Source organism: Rhinopithecus bieti, unplaced genomic scaffold (genome assembly GCF_001698545.2).
Source record: "Rhinopithecus bieti isolate Rb0 unplaced genomic scaffold, ASM169854v2 scaffold_9670, whole genome shotgun sequence".
NCBI lineage: Eukaryota > Metazoa > Chordata > Mammalia > Primates > Cercopithecidae > Rhinopithecus > Rhinopithecus bieti.
In genome coordinates this window covers 153,260-174,840 of record NW_016806180.1, presented here as the reverse complement: position 1 = coordinate 174,840, position 21,581 = coordinate 153,260, and the positions used below count along the sequence as shown (strand labels likewise).

General features: G+C 43.5%; 1 long non-coding RNA gene across 2 annotated transcripts in view; it reads right to left on the bottom strand.

Moving 5' to 3' along the window:
* Positions 1–17,051, bottom strand: part of LOC108531514 (uncharacterized) — a 21,452-nt gene extending 4,401 nt beyond the window's left edge. The window contains exons 1-3 of one of the 2 annotated variants that reach the window (XR_001886181.1): positions 16,724–17,051; positions 4,314–4,522; positions 2,370–2,444 (exon numbers count right to left, since the gene is read on the bottom strand). This is a non-coding gene — a long non-coding RNA (uncharacterized LOC108531514). Of the gene's footprint in view, positions 1–2,369; positions 2,445–4,313; positions 4,523–16,723 lie in introns of those variants that run through there. The other variant, XR_001886180.1, reaches the window with a different exon arrangement.
* Between the last annotated feature and the right edge of the window lie 4,530 nt (positions 17,052–21,581).

The window sequence follows — 21,581 nt, the reverse complement described above, 5'->3', positions numbered from 1 at the left end:
AAAAAAAAAAAAAAAAAAAAAAAAGGAAACTTAAATGCTTTTATAAAAAAAGAAAGACTAAAATTAATGAAAATTAGGCCTGGCGTGCTGGCTCATGCCTGTATTCCCAGCACTTTGGGAGGCCGAGGTGGGTGGATCACTTGAAGTCAGGAGTCCATGACCAGCCTGGCCAACATGGTGAAACCCCGTCTCTACTAAAAATAACAAAAATTAGCGGAGCATGGTGGCGTACTTCTGTAATCCCAGCTACTTGGGAGGCTGTGGCAGGAGAATCGTTTGAATCTGAGAGGTGGAGGTTGCAGTGAGCAGAGATCGTGCCATTACACTCCAGACTGGGAGATACTCTGCCTTAAAAAAAAAAAAAAAAGTAATGGGCCAGGCACGATGGCTCACTCCTGTAATCCCAGAATTTTGGGAGGCTGAGGTGGGCGGATCATGAGGTCAGGAGTTTGAGACCATCCTGGCTAACACGGTGAAACCCCATCTCTACTAAAAATGCAAAAAAATTAGCTGGGCATGGTGGTGGGCACCTGTCGTCCCAGCTACTGGGGAGGCTGAGGCAGGAGAATGGCACGAACCCGGGAGGCGGAGCTTGCAGTGAGAACTGGACCTGCCTAAGGACGTTAAACTTAGAATCCCATTTCCCCTTGGGGTTGAGTTTCCATTTTCTCATTTACTAAAGAATTTATAAACTATTTTTTAAATTAACCAGCTCTTGGGCCAGGCCTGGTGGCTCACGCCTGTAATCCCAACACTTTGGGAGGCCAAGGCGGGCAGATTACCTGAGGTCAGGAGTTCGAGGCCAGCCTGCCCAACATGGTGAAACTCAGTCTCTACTAAAAACACAAAAATTAGCTGGGTGTTATGGCACATGCCAATAATCCCAGCTACTCGGGAGGCTGAGGTCAGAGAATCACTTGAACCCTGGAGGCGGAGTGAACCGAGATCACACCACTGCACTCCAACCTGGGTGAAAGCAAGACTCCATCTCAAAAAATTAATTAATTAATTAATTAACTAGCTCTCTAAAAGTTCAATAAAACTTACCCTGAGCTGCATGTTGTGCCTGCGTGGTCTCACCCAATGGAAGGTGAGCACATTCATATTGGCTGGTGAAAATCCAAGCAATATGCTTGTATGGTTCTTAAAGAACTGAGAAACAGCAAGAATATGCACAATATTTGTAAATAACTTGAGCCTTTATAAAACGATCCTTTGTTGGAAAATACACCGAAAAAGTTGTACGCAGGTTTACCTAGAATGTCAATTGCAATAAAGACTGTGATTTTTTTTTTTCTTTTTTCTTTTTTTTTTTTTTTGAGATGGAGTTTCGCTCTTGTTGCCTAGGCTGGAGTGCAATGGCACGATCTTGGTTCACTACAACCTCCGCCTCCTGGGTTCAAGCAATTCTTCTGCCTCAGTGTCTGGCTACTTTTGTATTTTTAGTAGAGACAGAGTTTCTCCATGTTGGTCAAGCTGGTCTCAAACTTCCGACCTCAGGTGATCTGTCCACCTCGGCTTCCCAAAGTACTGGGATTAGGATTACAGGCATGAACCACAGTACTCGGCCAGCTTGGGGCTCTTAATGGCTCTCTCCTTGCTTGCAGGCAGGGCTGCAGTATCTGCCTTCCCTTCTTCCACACTGCACCCTTCTTCCCTCGGACTTGAACTTTGCATCTTGGTTCACTCCTGGGTGTTCACAACTGTCCTTCTGATTGCAATGCCCAGCACATGACCATCCAAAGGAAGCCACTGTCCCTTTAGAGTCACTCTGGACTTTGCCAGCAACATTTCCTAGGCACCCCCTGCCCCTTTGCCATGAGGTCTTGGCAGGTACATCACTTATGACAAATTGTTTTCAGATTAAGAGAGGTCTTATTGGGAGCAAGGGAATTTAATTTAAGTCAAAGCCCGAATTCCAGCCAAATGAGTGTCCTCTGTATGCATGGCTGATGCCTAGGTTCTCTAAATACATCAATACCAGGGAGCTCACCTGTCCTCTTCCTTCCTTCCTGCTAATGCGGACCCTAAGATTTTTAGTAAAGGAAAAAAAGGATAACTTTGTTTCTTTTCAAACTACCTTCACTTGTACACATCCATGATGATTACCCTCTCTCAATGATCTCTGAGCTCCAGGAAGAGCTCCCTATGAATGGACATTCCTGTGACCTCATCCAGATACGGGATATTCTAGAAGATGATGTACAGAAGATGCTGTTTGTTCTCAGAATGCTCGTTTGTTTTCCAATGTTTGTTAAAGTGCATCTTATATGACTTCCGAATCCAAGGAGTCATGGTCAGGAATCTATCAACCCCAAATGGGTCCATGACTAGCAGGGATTCTTCAAACTCCTTAAAAGTAGTCTGAATTTTCTGTATGTGATTTTATTTTCCAGAGGCGAGAATCCACAATGCTCATGGTGTATTCAAAGAGGTGTGCAACACTGAAAAGATGAAAAACAGATGTTTACTTGGACTCCTTTTCTCATTCTGGCATCCCATGAGACTCTGATGATGTTTGCAGCTTTAACTCCAAACCCAAACCTAAAAAATATTTATCTGAGAGTGTCAGAGTAAAATTTCCGGGTAAAATCTCTGCCTGCTGAAGAAGGCACTTGCCCTTCTAAAGAGGGCATGGCACGCCCCTACCTTGATATGATTCATGATTTCCAGCAATATTTGAGGCTTACTGGGCAGTACCACAAATCATTTCCTACTGTTCACAATAATTACCTTGATAAGAGGCTTCCTTAAGAAAGACAAAAATATTTATCTGGTCCCTGGACACTATCCTAAGATCTTAGTCAACTGTGTCCCAATCCTGGGCTTCCCCTGGGTCAGCCCTGTCTTCAAAGCTCAGAATCATACTTACAGGATCGCAGAAGAATCACTTCATCCTAGGAAAGCTTCCTCAGAAAGCTGAGAAGGTGTTCAATGTTTGGGGAACAACAGAACTCACTAGAAAAGCATTCTATGTGCTAGTATACGGACGGGATTTGGAGGGCCAGAGCCTAAGACTGTCAACATGGTGGGTCTTATCAGTTCCGGGGGCTTCTAACTTCAGTTGCCTCTCTCCCTATGACCCCACCCAGTCTTTTAATACTTCCTGCTTTGATCAACATTAGAGGCTATCACCTTTCCACCTTGTGCAAATGCCTGATGATGTTTCTTTCCCCCGCCCACCCCCCCAACCTTTCTTGAGATGGAGTCTTGGTCTATTGCCCAAACTGCAGTGCAATAGCATGACCTCAGCTCACTGCAACAGGGTTCCAGTAATTCTCCTACCTCAGTTTCCCGAGTAGCTGGCATTACAGGCATGGGCCACCACTCCGGCTAATTGTATTTTTAGTAGAGTTGGCATTTGGCCATGTGGGCCAAGCTGGTCTCAAACTCCTGACCTCAGGTGATCCGCCCACCTCAGGCTCCCAAAGTGCGGGGATTACAGGTGTGAGCCACCATGCCCGGCCTAAATGCCTGATGATATTTCTTTACTCCAGATGTGCATTCTAACTTCTGTTTATCATCACTGGGATGTCCCCTGGATAGATTAATCAGCATCTCAAACCTAATATGCTCAAAACTTTATTCTTGATCTCTGGTGACAAATATGCCTCTTTTCTTGTGTTCTTCATTTAGTTATAAATGCATCTCTTCTTCTGGTTGATAATATGAAAAATTCTGGGAGTTACTATTGAAATTTCTCTCTGTGATCCTCCCTAACCAATACATCAACAAGTCCTGGTTGGGCACGGTGGCTCACGCCTGTAATCCCAGCACTTTGGGAGGCCGAGGTGGGCAGATCACAAGGTCATGAGATTGAGACCATCCTGACCAAGAGGGTGAAACCCTGTCTCTACTAAAAATACAAAAATTAACTGAGCACGGTGGCAGGTGCCTGTAGTCCCAGCTACTCAGGAGGCTGAGGCAGGAGAATGGCTTGAACCCAGGAGGCGGACGTTGCAGTGAGCCGAGATGGTGCCACTGCACTCCAGCCTGGTGACAGAGTGAGACTCTGTTTCAAAAACAAAAACAAAAGAAACAAACAAAAAACAAGCCCTGTGTGTCCTGCCTCCAAATTATATCTCACATCTGCCTACGTCTCTCCATTTCCGCCACCTCCACCAGGTAACCATTGTGCCTGGTGAGAGGATTACATTTCTGACATGATTCCATGCTTGTCACTTCTCTGATCCTTTTTACTTCATGCAGCCAGAGTGAACTTTTAAAAAGGCAAATCTAGCCACTGCCCTTGCCAGCTTAAAACACCAATAATGCCTTCTTATCTCATGTGGGATGAAGTCCAAACCTCTTACCTGCAGCGACCGTTCCCTTGAGATCTGACTCCTGCCTCTCTGGTCAGCGCCATCTCCTGTTCCTCCTGGCGTTGTGTCTGTGTTCCAGCCACACTGGCCTTGCAGGACCTTCAGAAACACGTTCAGTTTGTTCCTCTACAGCAATGGGTCTTCATTCTCTCTCTCTCCTGACATGGGAGTAGTGGGAAGATCTCACAGATCACTCTGTTCTGTAAGGAGAGCAGAAAAAGAGCATCCTTCACCTTGAGAAAGACCTACAGATTCTCTCTCCTGTACCACACAGTGGAAGTCACTGATGTCATGACACTTGCTATATTATGCTGTGATACCCCTTCCCACCCCAGCTCTAGCAGCTTAAGGATTGTGGTTTCATCATTTTATATGCAGTGAGTATGATCCCCAAAGGCAGGTTATTTTAAGCTACCACTTATTTAAAGAGCTATGTTTACAAACTGAAGGCAGCACCAACTTATCTTTTCCTTTAGGGTCCAATTTGTGGTTGCACTAGGTCCACTGAGACCTCAATTCTACTTTTAATCATTAAAGAGGCCAAGGAGATATTATCAAATTTTCTCCTAAATATTTTAAATATTTAGAATAAATAAAATGATCTTAGACAATGGGACAGAAACATGAACAGAACAATGTGTGTATAATTTTAACTTTTGGTAATGTAAGCATATGGATAATGTTGGTTTTTAGAGCTTTTGTATTTTCCACTGTTTCCTATAAAATTATTAAGCACATACGAAAGTAGAGAATACTATGATAAACTCTCATGTATTTGTTACTTAGTTCAATAATTATTAACTTATGGTTGATATTGTTGCACAAATACCTCCTCCAATGTTTGTTTCCCTCCCAAACGTGGTTCTTTTTGAGCAAATCCTTGACACATCATTTCATCTGAAAATATTTTACTATGTATTTCTGCAAGTTATGGGCTTATTATTATTATTATTATTTGAAACAGAATCTCGCTTTGTCACCCAGGCTGAAGTGCAGTGACACAGTCTCAGCTCATAGCAACCTCTGCCTCCCAGGTTCAGGCAATTCTCCTGCCTCAGCCTCCTGAGTAGCTTGGACTACAGGTGTGCCACCACGCCCAGCTAATTTTTGTGTTTTTAGTAGAGGCAGGGTTTCACTGTGTTGGCCAGGCTGGTCTCAAATTCCTGACATTAAGTGATTCCCGCCTCTGCCTCCCAAAGTAATGGGATTACAGGTGTGAGCCACCATGCCCGGCCAAGGGCTCTTTTAAAACATGATGAAAACATAAATATCACACATAAAATTATTAATACTTTCTTAATATCATAAAATATTCAGTCTATTCAAATTTCTAAGAGTATCTCAAAGTATTTTACAGCAGTTGGTTTATTTGAATGAGGATCAATAGACACACATTGCGTTTGGTTGATATAACTCTTGTTTTTATTCTTTTTTAAATTTTTTAAGACAGGGTGTCACTTTGTTATCCAGACTGGAGTGCAGTGGTGTGATCTTGACTCACTGCAACCTAGACCTCCTGGGATCATGCAATCCTCCTGCGTCAGGCCCCCAAGTAGCTGGGACCACAGATGCATGCCACCATGCCTGGCTGATTTTTGTATTTTTTTGTAGAAACCGGATTTTACCATGTTGCCCAGGTTGGTCTCGAACCCCTGGGCTCAAGGGATCTGTCCACTTCAGCCTCCCAAAGTGCTGGGATTACAGGCTTAAGCCACCACGCCAGCCCCTCTTGTTTCTTTTAATCTATAGATTTCCCTCTCTATATTTTTCTTTTCAATGTGTTTGTTGAAGAGATTAAAGAAACCAGGTCATTTTTCCTATGAATTTTACTAATTGCATCTTCATGGTGTCATTTAACATACTCTGTTTTCTTAAAAGCTGGCAGTTCGATCTGGAAGATTTATCAGATTAAATTTCAGTTTTTTGGCAGGAATGACTCATAGTTGTGTACTTTCATCGGGAGGCACATAATATCTGATTATCTCCCTTTATGGGATGTTAAGATTGATTGCTGGGTCAAATCTTGTTAGTCTTTCCATCATTTTAAAGTTCCCCATCAGTTTCTCATCTAACAGTTTTAGCAGTCATTGATGATCACTGCCTACATCCACTACTTTACTAGGAGTTCTGAAATGATGTCATTACATTAATCCTTCTTCATTTAGTAGCTGGAGTGCTGCCATAAAGAAAGACTTTTCTTCATGAGCTATATGATAATCCCTAAGCATAGTTTGTAAAGGAAAAGCAGAATAAATGCTTGACTGTTTTCTCGTTTTTAGAATAGTTAGTTCCCTAACATCTGCTAAATGTGACCAAAGACCAATGGTGGCTCTTTTTTTCAGTATCATTTTGAACCCATGAATGATACAATATTAGATGCCTAAAATTCTTGGCAGTTATTATCCTTTTGAGAACCCAACTGTCCCATCTTTAGTGAGTGAGAGTGTCTCTTTAATTTGGTTTCTAAACCCTTTTGATGTGACCCTAGAGATCTTTAAAAGATTTCTCTTATTTTCTGGTATAATAAGATGCTCTAGCTCATCTTGTCTATTTCCCGAACCAGATATGAAACAGTCATTTCTCCAAAAAGACTTCACATGCGGAATGATGTTGCGAGATCACAGCCTGAGTACTAGGCATGCTCCTTGCTGTCAGGCCTTCCGAGCCCAAGCTAAGCCATCATATCCCCTGTGACCTGCACATATACATCCAGATGGCCTGAAGCAACTGAAGACCCACAGAAGTGAAAATAGCCTTAACTGATGACATTCCACCATTGTGATTTGTTTCTGCCCCACCCTAACTGATCAATGTACTTTGTAATCTCCCCACCCTTAAGAAGGCTCTTTAATCTCCCCACCCTTAATAAGTTTCTTTGTAATTCTCCCCACCCTTGAGAATGTACTTTGTGAGATCCACCCCTGCCCCAAAACATTGCTCTTAACTCCACCGCCTATCCCAAAACCTATAAGAACTAATGATAATCCACCACACTTTGCTCTCTTTTCGGACTCAGCCCACCTGCACCCAGGTGAAATAAACAGCCATGTTGCTCACACAAAGCCTGTTGTGTGGTCTCTTCACACGGACACGTGTAAGACACTTGCTCCATATTTCTTTGCCCCTTTTAGTGGACAGGGCAATATAAAATATGCACTTTTAAAGGAAAAGAATATGGGCATAGTGACATAGCCAACTGAAATAGAAGTCAGAGAAATTTTACTCTTTGATTTTATATTTGTGACTCTAATTACTTATCCTGAAATTCTTGGTTCTGGCAAAGTTAACATAATTACTTGTTTTTACCTTACATGTCTTAGTTTCAGAAAAATGATGCCCAAACCATTCAATATAAATATTGAATACAGTTTAAACTTTCTCTGGAGTGGGACGGGGTGTGGTGGCTAATGCCTGTAATCCCAGCACTTTGGGAGGCCGAGGCAGGCGGATCACCTGAGGTCAAAAGATCAAGACCATTCTGTCCAAGATGATGAAGCCCAGTCTCTACTAAAAATACAAATATCAGCTGGGTGTGGTGGTGCGCCCATAGTCCCAGCTACTCGGGAGGCTGAGGCAGGAGAATCGCTTGAACCTGGGAGGCGGAGGTTGCAGTGAGCTGAGATCACACCACTGCACTCCAGCCTGGCGACAGAATGAGACTCCGTCTCAAACAAATATAAAAATAAAAATAAATTTCTCTAGAGTGTCTTTTTACCATTAGGATATATCCCACTCGGGACAGTCAGTCAAGTTACTGTATTTTAAATCACCTGAAATATTGTAACCCTTGTGTGGTTAAGTGGCTACATATTTTTAAATTCTGAAAAAGAATTTTGTTTACATTGTTCTGTTTCAAGTAACTACCAAGATTTTCTTAGCATTATAAGGGTAACATTCTTAGAGGAGTGTAGAGATGAGAGGAAACACTTTTGTGTTTATAGCGGGAAAAAGTACATTGAAGTTGGTCAGATTGTACAGTGGAGATGACGGAGCCTGCTAAGAAGGTGAGACTCCCACACTGGGAGGTCAAATTGGCGTCAGTAACTATGACACACTTACTGGCCACAGCTGTGGGAGAATATCAATGCACTAGTGGAGATTTTTCTAATGAAACTCCCTGACGTATACAGAAAAACTAGATTCCTTTCTAAACAGTCTATAAACATTCTTGTCTTCTACCAACCCCCAGAGTAAACTCACCCCATCACTCAAATTTTAGTTCACCTAGAACCTAATAAATGGTTAATGTTACCTTTATTTTATGATGGTGTTTTGTCATCAGATTTCATTATTTTGCCTTTAGTGTAGAGCAATGTTGGCTCTATTCCCTTTGGGAATTGTAAACAAGGTGTACTAGCCTGACCTTAAGTGACTCCGCCTCGGCTTCCCAAAGTGCTGGGATTACAGGTGTGAGCCACCACGCCCGGCCAAGGGCTCTTGGTTAAATGGTGAGCCTGCCACCCAGGTGAAGTGCCTCCACATGTGTGTTCTTTAAGAGATGGTAACTGGGATTCGGTGTTTTCTATAAGAATCACCAGAATAGCATTTATGTAGCTTTCACTGAAATATTTTCTCAGGGGACAAACAAGTAGTAAGTCATTTGGATATTAAACACTAGGAATAGTTTGGTTTTTTTTTCTTAAGTAATGTACATGGGCAGTGCTCTGCCCATCCTGATTTTTGTGTAAAATTTCTCCTTTCCATCTCTCAGCAATAAAAACTTACTATGGTCATACAGGGACTCTGCAGGGGACAGACACTGTGCACACATAGTCGTCTTGCATTTTAGTATCATTACTTACCAAGCTGGTAATGTGCTTTGGACCTGCAGGAAGCCAAGTCATCTTTGAGAGCTGCAGCATGACTCGATTAAGTGATCAAAGTCCTTAAATTCAGGGACTGAGAAGGCCCATCTTAGCTCTACTCTGATGTATTGGGTTGTTTTGGACAAGGCACTCATCCTCTCTATGCCCACTTACTATGAAAACATGATGCCTAGTATGAAACCTCCAGGGGCATGGTAAGAAAGTGTCCATGGTACTCCCAGGGGACACTTTTATGGTCATTCAAGAGAAATACTTATCTTCCTCACTCTACATACAGTCTGTTCTCTTGGTTTATGCTAATTTTGTATTTGCAACCCACATTTCTTTTTTCTTCTCTTCTTTGATTCATGATGTATTTGAAGGTTCCGCTCAAGAATCTATTTCTGACACTCCATTCCTGAGTGCCACTGCCAGTTTGGATTGTCTTTTTCTCCCTTCCCTTATTTTACAACTAAGCGATATTGATGTGGAGGGATTTATATCACCCTACAGAGGAGTTTTTGCGTCCTGCCGTGTCCCAGGCCCACACCCAGCTGCAGTGTGCTGCAACAAGCACTGCTTGCATGTGAGCATGCGGGCTCTTTGGAGGTCTTGCTGTGGGTTTCGATTTTGTTTATCATTTCATGTTTGTTGTGGTTTGAACATGACACTGATGGATCTGTTTAAAAACCTTAACCTTTTCCAACAGAATATCACATTTATAACTTATAACCTTCACTTCAATCAGCAACGTCAAAAAGTTATATGTTAGGTGTAATGACCATGAATGTACTATCATATCACACAGGTCAAAGGCCTCCTTGGCAGCTCCTGTGTTTGCTGTGGCCACATTAACTATTTAGTGGCGTGATAGCTTACCTTCTATTTCTACGCTAATTTGAAACTTTGGAAAGCAACAATCACATTACCTCAGTCCTTTGCTGACTGTTATTTTTGGCGAATGATTGATTGTGGTGCTCTTTTTTTAAAAAAAGATTAGCAGTCAGAACAAGATATTGGTTAAAGACAATGCCTACGTCACCTATGCAAGGACTAATTTCATAAATGTTGTGTTCCAGAAGAGTTTTGTCCTGGCAAATAAAATGTGTATGCCTTCTTTTATCACAAATTTTTAAATATTATCTGTAAATATTAAAATATAAAATATATGCACATATATTATTTTGTTTTATATGAAAGAAAACTTTATCTCAAATTCATTACCAAATGCTGCTTCCTTTAAAGAATGGTGGGGATTTTATTTTAAGTATCTTCATTTGTTTAAACCCACAAGTTTTTCCAATCCTTTTGCAAATGACCGCTGCATATATACTGATTTAATTTTTACTGTGGAATGTTAGGTCCAGGGGAGTCATATAGGGTCGTGAAATAAATATCACTCTAGCAACTATTCACTTCCTTCTTGATTTTGGCAGATTTTCGTGAGTGAAGGAGCGGTTTCTCTCTCTCTATTTAAAAAACAAATTTTGTAGGTCTTCAGCCCTAAATTTTCTCCGTTTCTTCATAACAATACCCAATACCATTGTTTTAATTCTTCCTCACAATATGATAGAAAAAGCGAACCATCTTTGTCCAAAATCCAAACATCCAAATTGTCAAAAATCCAACTTGTGGCAGTTTTCTTGACTCCAGGTCATTGGACAAATGCCTTTAATAATGAAACCACAGTAGCTTGTAATATTTTGCCTTTGTGTTCAGGATCTTTTTCATTTCAAACAACCTCAACAATCCTACTGTTAGGGTACACACAATAATCGACATCCTGTATTTCCCAACTTGGCTGCAGAGAACAGAACATCCAGTGCACATGCCAGCCTAATGTGAGAGCCGCTTGAGTGACAGGCATTGTCTGTTTTTACTCAGATTTATTCCTCACCCTGCCCCCGAAAACAACAATTTTGCAGACTCTTGTGCCAACTGGTTTCTAACTAGATTCAGAAACAGAGAGGCACTGGCAGGAGCTGGGAGGATGGGAGGAATAGAGAGGCCAGAGTATTTCTCCCTCCCTCCCCGACACTCACCTGCTTCGGTGGCTTCTCCAGCAATGACTGAGTCTTCTCTGCAGTCCCAGATCCTGCCAGCTAGGCCCTCCCTCCATGACCCTAGCCTCTTCCCCAGATGCCTCATAAATCCACCTCTCCAGGTGGTCCTGGGCTTGGATTCTGAATACACTCTTCATATTAGTTTCTCAGGGCTGCTCTAACAATGTGCTACACACTGGGTATTTTAAAACAACAGAGATGTATTGTCTCACAGCTCTGGAGGCTGAAAGTTCAAAATCAGGGTGTCAGCAGGGCTGTGCTCCCTCTGAGAATCTGTCCTCACCTTTTGCAAGCTTCTGGTGGTGGCCACAATCCCTGGCATTCCCTGGTTTGCAGCTGTGTTATTCTCGTCTGTCTCTGTCATCAGAAGGCCATCTTGCCCCTATGTCTGTCTCTGTGTCTCTTCTCTTTTTATAAGCACACTAGTCCTATTCGATTAGGGGCCCACTCTTCCAGTCTGACCTAATTTTAACTTAACTAATTACATTTGTGATGACCTAATTTCAACATACCTTTTTGAGGGGATACAGTTTGGCCCATGACACCGCCTTCCTGTGTGGCCGCCGTTTGCCACTGTCGCCGATCTGATGCATCAGGTTGTTTGGGGCAAGACACTTAACTGAATCTCCTCTGAGATGCCAAGAGCTGATGTCTTTCATTGCCCCTTGGCTACTTCAGCTCTTCCAGCACCTTCCCAACTAGTTCCCCTAATTGAATTCTTACCATTGAATTCTTTAATCTGGGCTTTCTTTTTCTTTTTTTCTTTTTTTTTTTGAGACGGAGTCTTTGTTGCCCAGGCTGGAGTGCAGTGGCACGATCTCTACTCACTGCAAGCTCCACCTCCCAGCTTCACGCCATTCTCCTGCTCAGCCTCCCAAGTAGCTGGGACTACAGGCGCCCGCCACCATGCCCGGCTAATTTCTTGTATTTTCAGTAGAGATGGGGTTTCACCGTGTTAGCCAGGATGGTCTCGATCGAGACCTGACCTCGTGATCTGTCCGCCTTGGCCTCCCAAAGTGCTGGGATGATAGGCGTGAGCCACCGCGCCCGGCCTGGGCTTTGTTTTTCTGAGTAGACCTTTATGGCTACACCAGTAGAAGAGACGTTTCTCCTTATTTGCTTCTTTTGTTTGTTTCATATTCCTATTATTCCCTTGTGAGGACTGGTTTAAACAGCAACAGAGGATAATGCCAAACCTTCCCACTAGCTGAAGAATTAGAGCAGGTGGCTCTTTCCCGCAAACAGGAGCTGCCAAAAAACATGTCTTCACTTCGGAAAACTCCTTCAGCAGACTGGTATACACCATGAGGCCATAATCATGATTAGTTTTCTTTTTAAATTCTGAATGGGTGCGACATCAGCTCTGAAACACAGACGAGTGCCCAACAGACATCAATCATTTGGCCTCATCAGAACGAGAAATAGAACAAATCAAAACAGCAACTTGGAATGCTTTTAATTTTCTTGGACTCTGCTACATCTCCCACACGGCATTCTTTCTTAGTGAGTTGCTTTTATTTTCATTTGGTGCAACCCTTTATTTTCCTACAGAAACGTTCATACCTGTGAAAGAGCCATCATAGTAGAAACCACCAGTGATGCCCACAGAACAGCTGTGGCCAAGGAATCCTGAGATTATCTTCTCTGTCAGTCCCTGCAGGCATGATGGAGATGCTCTCTCTTTAGGTCCACTGGGTTAATTTGGCTCCCTGAAGACCTTGACAAAATGCCTTCTGTGGTGGCATTTTTGTTCCAGGAAAGCATTTTGTTAATTTTGTGCTATAAAATACATCTTGGGGTGCATGGGAACTAAATGGTGATGAATGAAGGGGCTATAAAATCTTCCTAAAAAATGGTAGAGGAAACTTTCTGAGGCTGGATCTCAGTGGCAATAAAATAAGGGCATACAAAAGGACCTCAGTTTGTTTAATTTATTTTTAATCTATTTAGAGACAGGGTCTCATTCTGTCCCCCAGGCTGGAGTGCAGTAGTGTGATCATAGCTCACTGCAACCTTGAACTCCTGGGCTCAAGTGATCTTCCCACCTCAGCCTCCCAAGTAGCTGTGACTATGAGAGTGTGCCACCACATCTGGCCATCTGGCTATTTTGCTGTTTTTGTTTCACAGAGATGGAGTCTCGCTATGCTGCTCAGGCTGTTCTTGAACTCCTGGCCTCAAGTGATCCTCTCACCTTCAGCCTCCCAAAGTGCTGGAATTACAGGAGTGAGCCACCATTCCCAGCCTAATTTTAAAATTATTAATGTTGTGCAGACATCTAAAGATAGCCCAGAATGGGTATTTTGATTCATTAAATAATTGACCATTCATTCATTCATTCAGCAATGTTTACCCAGTGCCTGTTATATTTGAAGTCTGACTCTAGATGATGGGAATATATAGTGGAAAATAAGAAAGTCGGGGATTTCACTCTCACAGATCTTAAACTCGAATAAAAGAAAATAGTTAATTAGTAAACAAGAAAATGATGGTGAGTGATAAAGGCTTTAATAAAATTAAAAGAGGCAATGTGATAGAGATAGCTTGGGTGATTGCCTGGAAATCATCCTGGTTCCTCCCTTTCTCTTTGGGCAGGTGATATGGTTTGGCTTCGTGTCCCCACCCAAATCTCATCTTAAATTGCAATCCCCAGGTGTTCAGGGAGGAACCTGGTAGGAGGTGATTGGATCATAGAAGCAGTTTCCCCCATGCTATTCTCATGATAGTGAGTGAGTTCTCACAAGATCTGATGGTTTTGTAAGTGCTTGGCAAGCTCCTCCTTTGCTCACTCTCCCCTTGCCTGCTACCATGTAAGACATGCCTGCTTTCCCTTTTGCCATGATTGTAAGTTTCCTGAGGCCTCCCAAGCCATGTGGAACTTTTGAGTCAATTAAACCTCTTTCGTTTATAAATTTCCCAGTCTTGGGTAGCATTCTTTATAGCAGTGTGAAAACAGACTAATACAGCAGGGCAAGCCTCTCCAAGGACATGTCACTTGGGCTGTGGCTGAATCACAAGGGAGGGACAGCTTTGCAAAAGACCTGGGGAAAGAACATTTCAGGCAGAGAAACATGAAGCATAAATTCTGAAAACCGGGAATAAACTCAGGGAGTTGGAGAACCATAAGCAGCCTGCACGTCTGAGTGTACTGAGTTGTGGAATACGAAATCAGATTAAGTCAGAGATCAGCAGGCCAGGAAATGTAGGGTCTTGTTGGGGTTTCAATTTTATTCTGTCATCAGTGGGAACTTTTTGGAGGATTTTTAAAGTATGGAGGAGAAATTATATAATCTAAGTGTGTAGAATAGACTTCAGAGAGGAAAGAATGAAACCAAGGAGATCAAAGAATTGTCCAGTGAGAGATGGTCCCTGAACTGGGGATGGTGGCACTGGCAATGGAGGAATGTGGACAAATGCAAGGGGCATTTTGGGAGCAGCATTCACAAGACTTAGCAATGAACTGGGTAATGGGATGTGGTGGGCAGATATTAGGATGACCTCTGTTTATCCTCACCTCCTGATATTCATGCCCTGGTGAAGTCTCCTGTTTTTGAATATGGGGTGAGCCTATGACTTGTTTCTAACCAACAGAATATAGAAACAGCAAGTGCATGGCACTTCTGTGAATGCAGTACATAAGATCTAAATGTCTGTTTTGATGGCAGACTGTTTATTAGCTCTCACCCTTGCTGGCATTGATGAAGCAAGTTTCTGTGTGGAGAGGCCCTTATGGTAATGAATGATGTCTGGCCAATAGCCAGTAAGGACCTCAGGCCTTCAGTCCAGTAACCCACAAAGAACTGAATCTTGCCAATAACTATGAGGAATTAGATAATTCCCCACTTGAGCCTCAGACGAGACTGCAGCCTGGGCAACACCTTGATTGCAGCCTTGTGAGAGACCCTGAAGCAGAGGAAGCTGTGCCTCTATTCCTGCCCACAGAAACTAAGATCAGAAGTATGCTTCAAGCCACCAAGTTTCTAGTAACATTGCTACACAGCAGCAGATAATGATTATATGGAATAAGCAGGAATGGGGAGTCAAGAATGACTTCTTGAACAACTGGATAGAAGGTAGAATAATTTACTGAAATGAGGAGGCTTGAGGAAGAACAGGTTCAGGGAGAAATCAAGAGTAGAAGTTTCAAATAAGTGGTTGGATATGCACATAAGAAGCATAGTAGAGAAAGGTGGTTGTCAGTAGCCTATCACTGGCATTTCCTTTATCCACGTGTGTAAAATCAATAGAGTAATTACCAGATCTCCCCTGTTTAAGAGTGCTGTGTAGGCTGGCCTAGGTCGTGGGTTCTTCTTTTCTGCTCCTCCCCACTTTGCTGGACTTTATTCCCCTACACAATGCTTTGCTACCTCTGCTATCATCACATTCTCATTCTGCCTGTCTCCCTTTGCCCTTCATATCCTGTCCTAGGTTCAGTTTTCGTAGCATCTTTTACCAAGATTTATTCCAGACAGAGAATCCTTTCAGATCTTTGTATTCTCTCCTCATTTCCCAGCCTGATCAAAACATGCCTTTCAATGCTCATTTACCAAGGATTCTGCTACCAAATAGCAAATATATGCTGAGAGGTGGTGCTGTGTAAGGAATATGGATTTGGAGAAAGGTTGGAATTTGAACTGAAAACCTACTACTTATGGGCTGAGAAAGACACATAACGTCTTCATTTTCTCATCCGTAAAATAATGATAGCAATTATAGCAATCCCTACCTCCTAATGTTGTTTAAACACAAAATCACTGGAGTTACAAAATGCCCAGTACAGTCCTTGGCACATAGCAGGTATGGTAAATCATACCTATTATAATCAAACTAATTTTTTCTAAAGTGAAAAAAATTCTATCTGGCTAACATATTACCTTATAGCTCTTATATTCCCAAATTTAAAATAACCACGTTCGGTTTCTTTCAATGCTCTAGTCTATTTTTATCAGTATTTAAATGTGTTCCAGACACATCTGTCTTTAAAAAGAATTTTTTTCAATCACTCCACTTTCCTCACTAGACAGCTTCACTCTCTCTCCCCTCGCCTTCAGAATCACGCATTCTGAGCCTTGTCTGCACTCTGTCCTCATTGCCTCGTGGCTACTTCTTGCATTCTGTACAGAGTTTTGCACCTACTGTTCCACATTTTTTTTTTTTTTTTTTTTTGAGACGGAGTCTCGCTCTGTCACCAGGCTAGAGTGCAGTGGTGCAATCTCGGCTCACTGTAACCTCCACCTCTGGGATCCAAGCAATCCTCCTGCCTCAGCCTCCTGAGTAGCTGGGACTACAGGCGCCCGCCACCATGCCCCGCTAATTTTTTGTATTTTTAGTACAGACGGGATTTCACCATGTTGGCCAGGATGGTCTCAATCTCTTGACCTCGTGATCTGCCTGCCTCGGCCTCCCAAAGTGCTGGGATTGCAGGCGTGAGCCACCGCGCCCGGCCTACTGTGCCACTTTTAAAGTTGTACTTCCAATGTCACCAAAGGCATTGTTGTTACTAAACCCAGTGGCTACTTTTCAGTCCTTATCTTACCTGAGCTCTTTGCAGCAATAAATTGTATAGATTATACTTCATTGCTGTAACATTCTCTTCCATCTGTGTTTCCCACAGGTGATCTTCATTCCTGTGGCTTCAATGACTATCCATGGGCTTATGTTTTCAGTCTGACTCTCTCCTGGACTCCTGAGCTGCAAACCCAGCTCTCTTCTGGATCCCCCCAGCTCTTGTTACTCAATCAAATTTACTACTTTCCCGTGAAACTGCTTCTTCTCTCATTCCATCTGTATGAATGGCACTACTGAGACTCAGCTTCCTAAGCCAGAGACCCTAAAGCCACACACATCCCCACCACCCACTCCTTTTCCACTTGAAAGCCCTGTTGATTGTTGAGTTGCTGTGTTCTATAGATTCTGCTTCCGCAGCAACTGTGGAATCTGATGACTGACCTCCACCCTCCTGGGGTGATACGGTTTGGCTGTGTCCTCACCCAAATCTCATCTTGAATTGTAACTCCCACAATTCCCACGTGTCGTAGGAGGAACCTGGTGGGAAGTAATTGAATCATGGGGACGGTTTTTTCCCGTGATGTTCTCCTGATAGTGCCTAAGTCTCACGAGATCTGATAGTTTTAAAAACGGGAATTTCCCTGCACAAGCTCATTCTCTTTGGCTGTAGCCAGGTTAGAAGTGCCTTTCACCTTCCACCAGGACTGTGAGGCCTCCCCAGCCACAAGGAACTGTGAGTCCACTAAACCTATTTTTCTTCCCAGTCTCGGGTGTGTCTTTATCAGCAGCGTGAAAACGGACTAATACATGGGGCCACCTCATCACTGACTGGATCACTGTACCTGCCCATTCCCTGGTCATCTTGCTTTCAGGTTTGCCCCTTTCCAGTCAGTTCTCTGCATTTAAGTGATCCTGTTAAAACACAAGTCCAGTCACATACTGCCCTGCTTTCAGCCTTTGCAGTGCTCCCATCACCCTATGTCTGATATTCAATCTCCTTAGCATTGCATTTGGCGCCCTCATCATGGGGCTACTTTGTGACTGCCCAGCATTTTATTCAGATCTTTCCTTACGGCCTATTTCAGCCACACTCAACTATTTGCATTGACCCCATATTTCACACTCTTTTGTGATCCTTCCTTCTCCCTTCCCCTCTCCTCCCCTCTCCTCTTTTCTTCTCTTTCCTTTTTTTTTTTTTTTTGGCGGAGTCTCATTCGGTCCCCGAGGTTGGAGTGCAGTGGCGTGATCTCAGCTCACTGCAACCTCCGCCCCCCGGATTCAAGCGATTATCCTGCCTCAGCCTCCGAGTAGCTGGGATTATAGGCGCCTGCCACTGCGCCCAGCTAATTTATATATTTTTAGTAGAGCCGAGGTTTCACCATCTTGGCCAGGCTGGTCTTGAATTCCTGGCCTCGTGATCCACCTGCCTGGGCCTCCCAAAGTGCTGGGATTATAGGTGTGAGCCACCGCGCCCGGCTGACTCTTGCTTTCTTGTAAGTTATTTTCCCTGCCCAGTCTCTTCCCCGTTGGCCTCATAATGTCTCTGGTCCTTCTTAACTCAGCACAGATGCTGTCTTCTCTGGGACTCTGCTGAGCCTATGCAGCTCTTCCTGTGCAGCCTCTCAGTAGAACTATATCTACGTTGGAGTTGACTCCTCCCTCATCTGCCTCTCCCACTAGCGTTTCCTGTTCTTTGAAGGAAGGTGCCGCGTCTTCTTCACAATTGTATCTCCAGCCTGGTGCCTGGAGGCACTCTGGAAATAGTTCCTCAATGAATACACACTCAATGTGGTACCTTTTCAGTTCCTGGAATATTTCAGGCCTCTCACTTCAGAACTTCTGCCCTTGATTTTTCCCTATGTCAGCCAAGTTTTCCCCTTTTTGTATAATTGGCCCCTTCTAATTCTTCAGGATTCAGCTGAAATTTCACTGTGCTGGAGAAGTTTACTAACCACACTATCTGCTGACCTCCTTCACAACACTAAGCACTGGTTCTTATTATCTTCTATTTGTTTACTTATTAATTGTATGACACCTCCCATGAGGTTTGACAATGGGCATGTTGCCATGAGATCCACCGGTCCTATCAAAAACTGTATTACACCGAGAGGTTGTCAGCCTGACAGAATATTGGAATGGCCCCTGAGAGGCTCAGCAAAGATGCCAGTGGTGTGCCTCCCCATGTGGTTGGGGCAAGATGTGGTATACATTGAACCAAGAGCAATTATAGGGTGCTTGCTGTGTCCCCAGTAGCAATAGTATACAATCCAGAAATCAAGGAGTAGAAGTAATCTCATCTTTACTTCCAGAGCTTACTTGGAGTTTTTGTGCATCCATTTCCAAAATTTTAAGGCCTGTTGTATTAGAAGATGTGGCCTTCAGGGATGGAATGCTTCCACCAGGAGAAACAGCAATGGTTCCACTGAATCTAAAGCTGCACTGTAGCCCAGTTAATTTGAGCCTCCATGCTGATAGACCAGCGGCAGAGAAAGCATTTGCTCTCCTGGCATGAGTAACTGATGTTGGTTATGAAAATCCAGAGAGGCTGATGCATAAAGGCCCAGGGATGACTGTACTTGGAACTCAAGAGATAGATTCTCTGGGGTACTTCTGGTTGTTTCCATGGCTGCTGATGACAGTGAAAGAACAATTGTACCCATCAGGCCTGACAACAGGGCGAAGTCTTTAGAAGCTCAGAGCCTTCAGGGATCAAAGTCTGGGTCCCACCTGACACGCCAACTAAGATCAGCAAAAAAGTCAGCAAAAGTGAGAAGAATCAAACACAGGTGGTAGAAGAGGGAGTCAACGACTATTAATTATGGCCTCAGATCCAACTGCAGCATCAGGATGTTGGCCCATCCCACTAACCTCCCTGTTGTAAGTCTTCTTGGGTTTGCAAGCGGCCACCAAATTGAAGACTCAGTGACAGAACAGAGTGGAATTATTCTGGGGCACAAGTGGATCAAAAGGCTGCACGGTGGACTCCAACAAAGTCCAGGGCCCTCACCATGTTTCTTCCTGTCTGATGGTTTCTTGCCTCTCTCTGCCTGAGAACATATTCTGGCTGCAGAGTATGCTCCACTTGCATACAGGGGAGGCCTGCAGTGATGGAGAATTAATGTCCCCAGGAATGACCTTCGACCAGTGAGAAATGGGAACTAGTGATCAATACCCCGACTATCTCTCTGCTCAGTGGGGGGATTCGGAAGCATGGTCCACACAGTCTCCTACAGGATTGCCCACTAGCCCACAGCACAGCGGTCTCTCATGCTCCCTTTGCTCGCTTTCTTTTCTTCTCACCCTTGCTTCTCCAGGCCGTCACAGTGACTCTTGGTGTCACCTCCCATAGAAAACTTGCACTCAAAGCCTTGTCTTGGAATTAGCTTCTGGGCAAGCCCAAATTTTATTCATTTCCTGGGGCGACTGTAATAAATTACACAACCTGGGTGGTTTGAAACAATAGAAATAGGTTATTTCACAGTTTTGGAGAGGCTGCAATCAGTCTGGGCTGAAAGCAAGATGTTGGCAGAGCCACGCTCCCTCCAGAGACTCTAGGGAGATTCTGCTCCTTGTCTCTTCCAGCTAGCATGGTAGTTACAGTGGCAAAGATGGATGCAATAGGTACGTGGGCCAACAGCATGGTTCCAGTTCACCAGATCTTCCTGGATGCTGTCAGTGCCGAAAATGAGAGACCTGCAACAAGCCCTAGGTACAGCACCACCTTTTAAGGAGACAAACCATTAGTGCTAAATTAGCACTGTAGCCACTAATGGAGTTACTACAGTGCTGGCTGCTGGCATTTCTTGGCTTGTGGTTGCATCATTCCAGTCTTTGCCTTCATCACATGGTTCTCTTCTCTGTGTCTGTGTGTCAAATCTCCCTCTACCTTATGAGGAAACTTGTGAGGACATGCAGGGCCCACTGTGATAATACAGGATGATCTCCTTATCTTAAAATCCTTAATTTAATCATATTTGCAAAGACTCTTTTGTTCAAATAAGGTAACATTTACAGGTCCTGGGGATTAGACTTGTTCTCTGGAGGGCTGTGGCGGGTTGGGGGGGGGGGTGTTATTCTGCTCAGCACACAAACTAAGACAGATGGACATAAAGGTAGATATAAAAGTTATACATGGGGTAGCTTGGCAGTAATGAGTTTATATCAGTTGTAGCGGTAGATATATTGGTGCCAGACTGCATAGACCTTGAATGTCAGACCAAAAAGACTGCCTTATACTCTTTAGATATTACAAAGTAGAGTATATCACAGCGAGCATTATCTTCCTAAATTTATACTTGAGAAAATAGGTTGAGAGAGGTCAAGCAACTTAAAGTTTATGAAATTCACATGTGGTGGGTTGGAATCCAAAGCAAGGTCTATTTGGTTCATAAGCAAAGCTTTTTTCCACTTTACCACACTGCCTACTTAAGTGGGTTAGAAGGGGATGAACACTCATTAAAACGCTCTCTTATTAACATAATTCTGGCTGTGGAAAACAGGAAGGATTCAAAGAGAGAGAAACTAGAGGCAGGAAACATATCCTGAAGTGACCCCTTGCTGGGAAAGACCTGCACTTGCCTGGGGCCCCTGTGAAGTGTCTTGGTCTGGATGACGTGCACATGCAATGTGCTATGGTCATTATGAACTATTCTTTCATGCAATCTGCTATGGTCATTATGAACTATTCTTCTGCAGTTTTTTTTTTTTTTTCTTTGAGACAGTCTTGCTCTGTCAGTCAGGCTGGAGTGCAGTGGCACGATCTCGGCTCACTGCAACCTCTGCCTCCTGGGCTCAGGCAATTTTCCTGCCTCAGCCTCCAAGTAGCTGGAATTATAGGCCTTTGACACCATGCCCAGCTAATTTTTGTATTTTTAGTAGAGATGGGG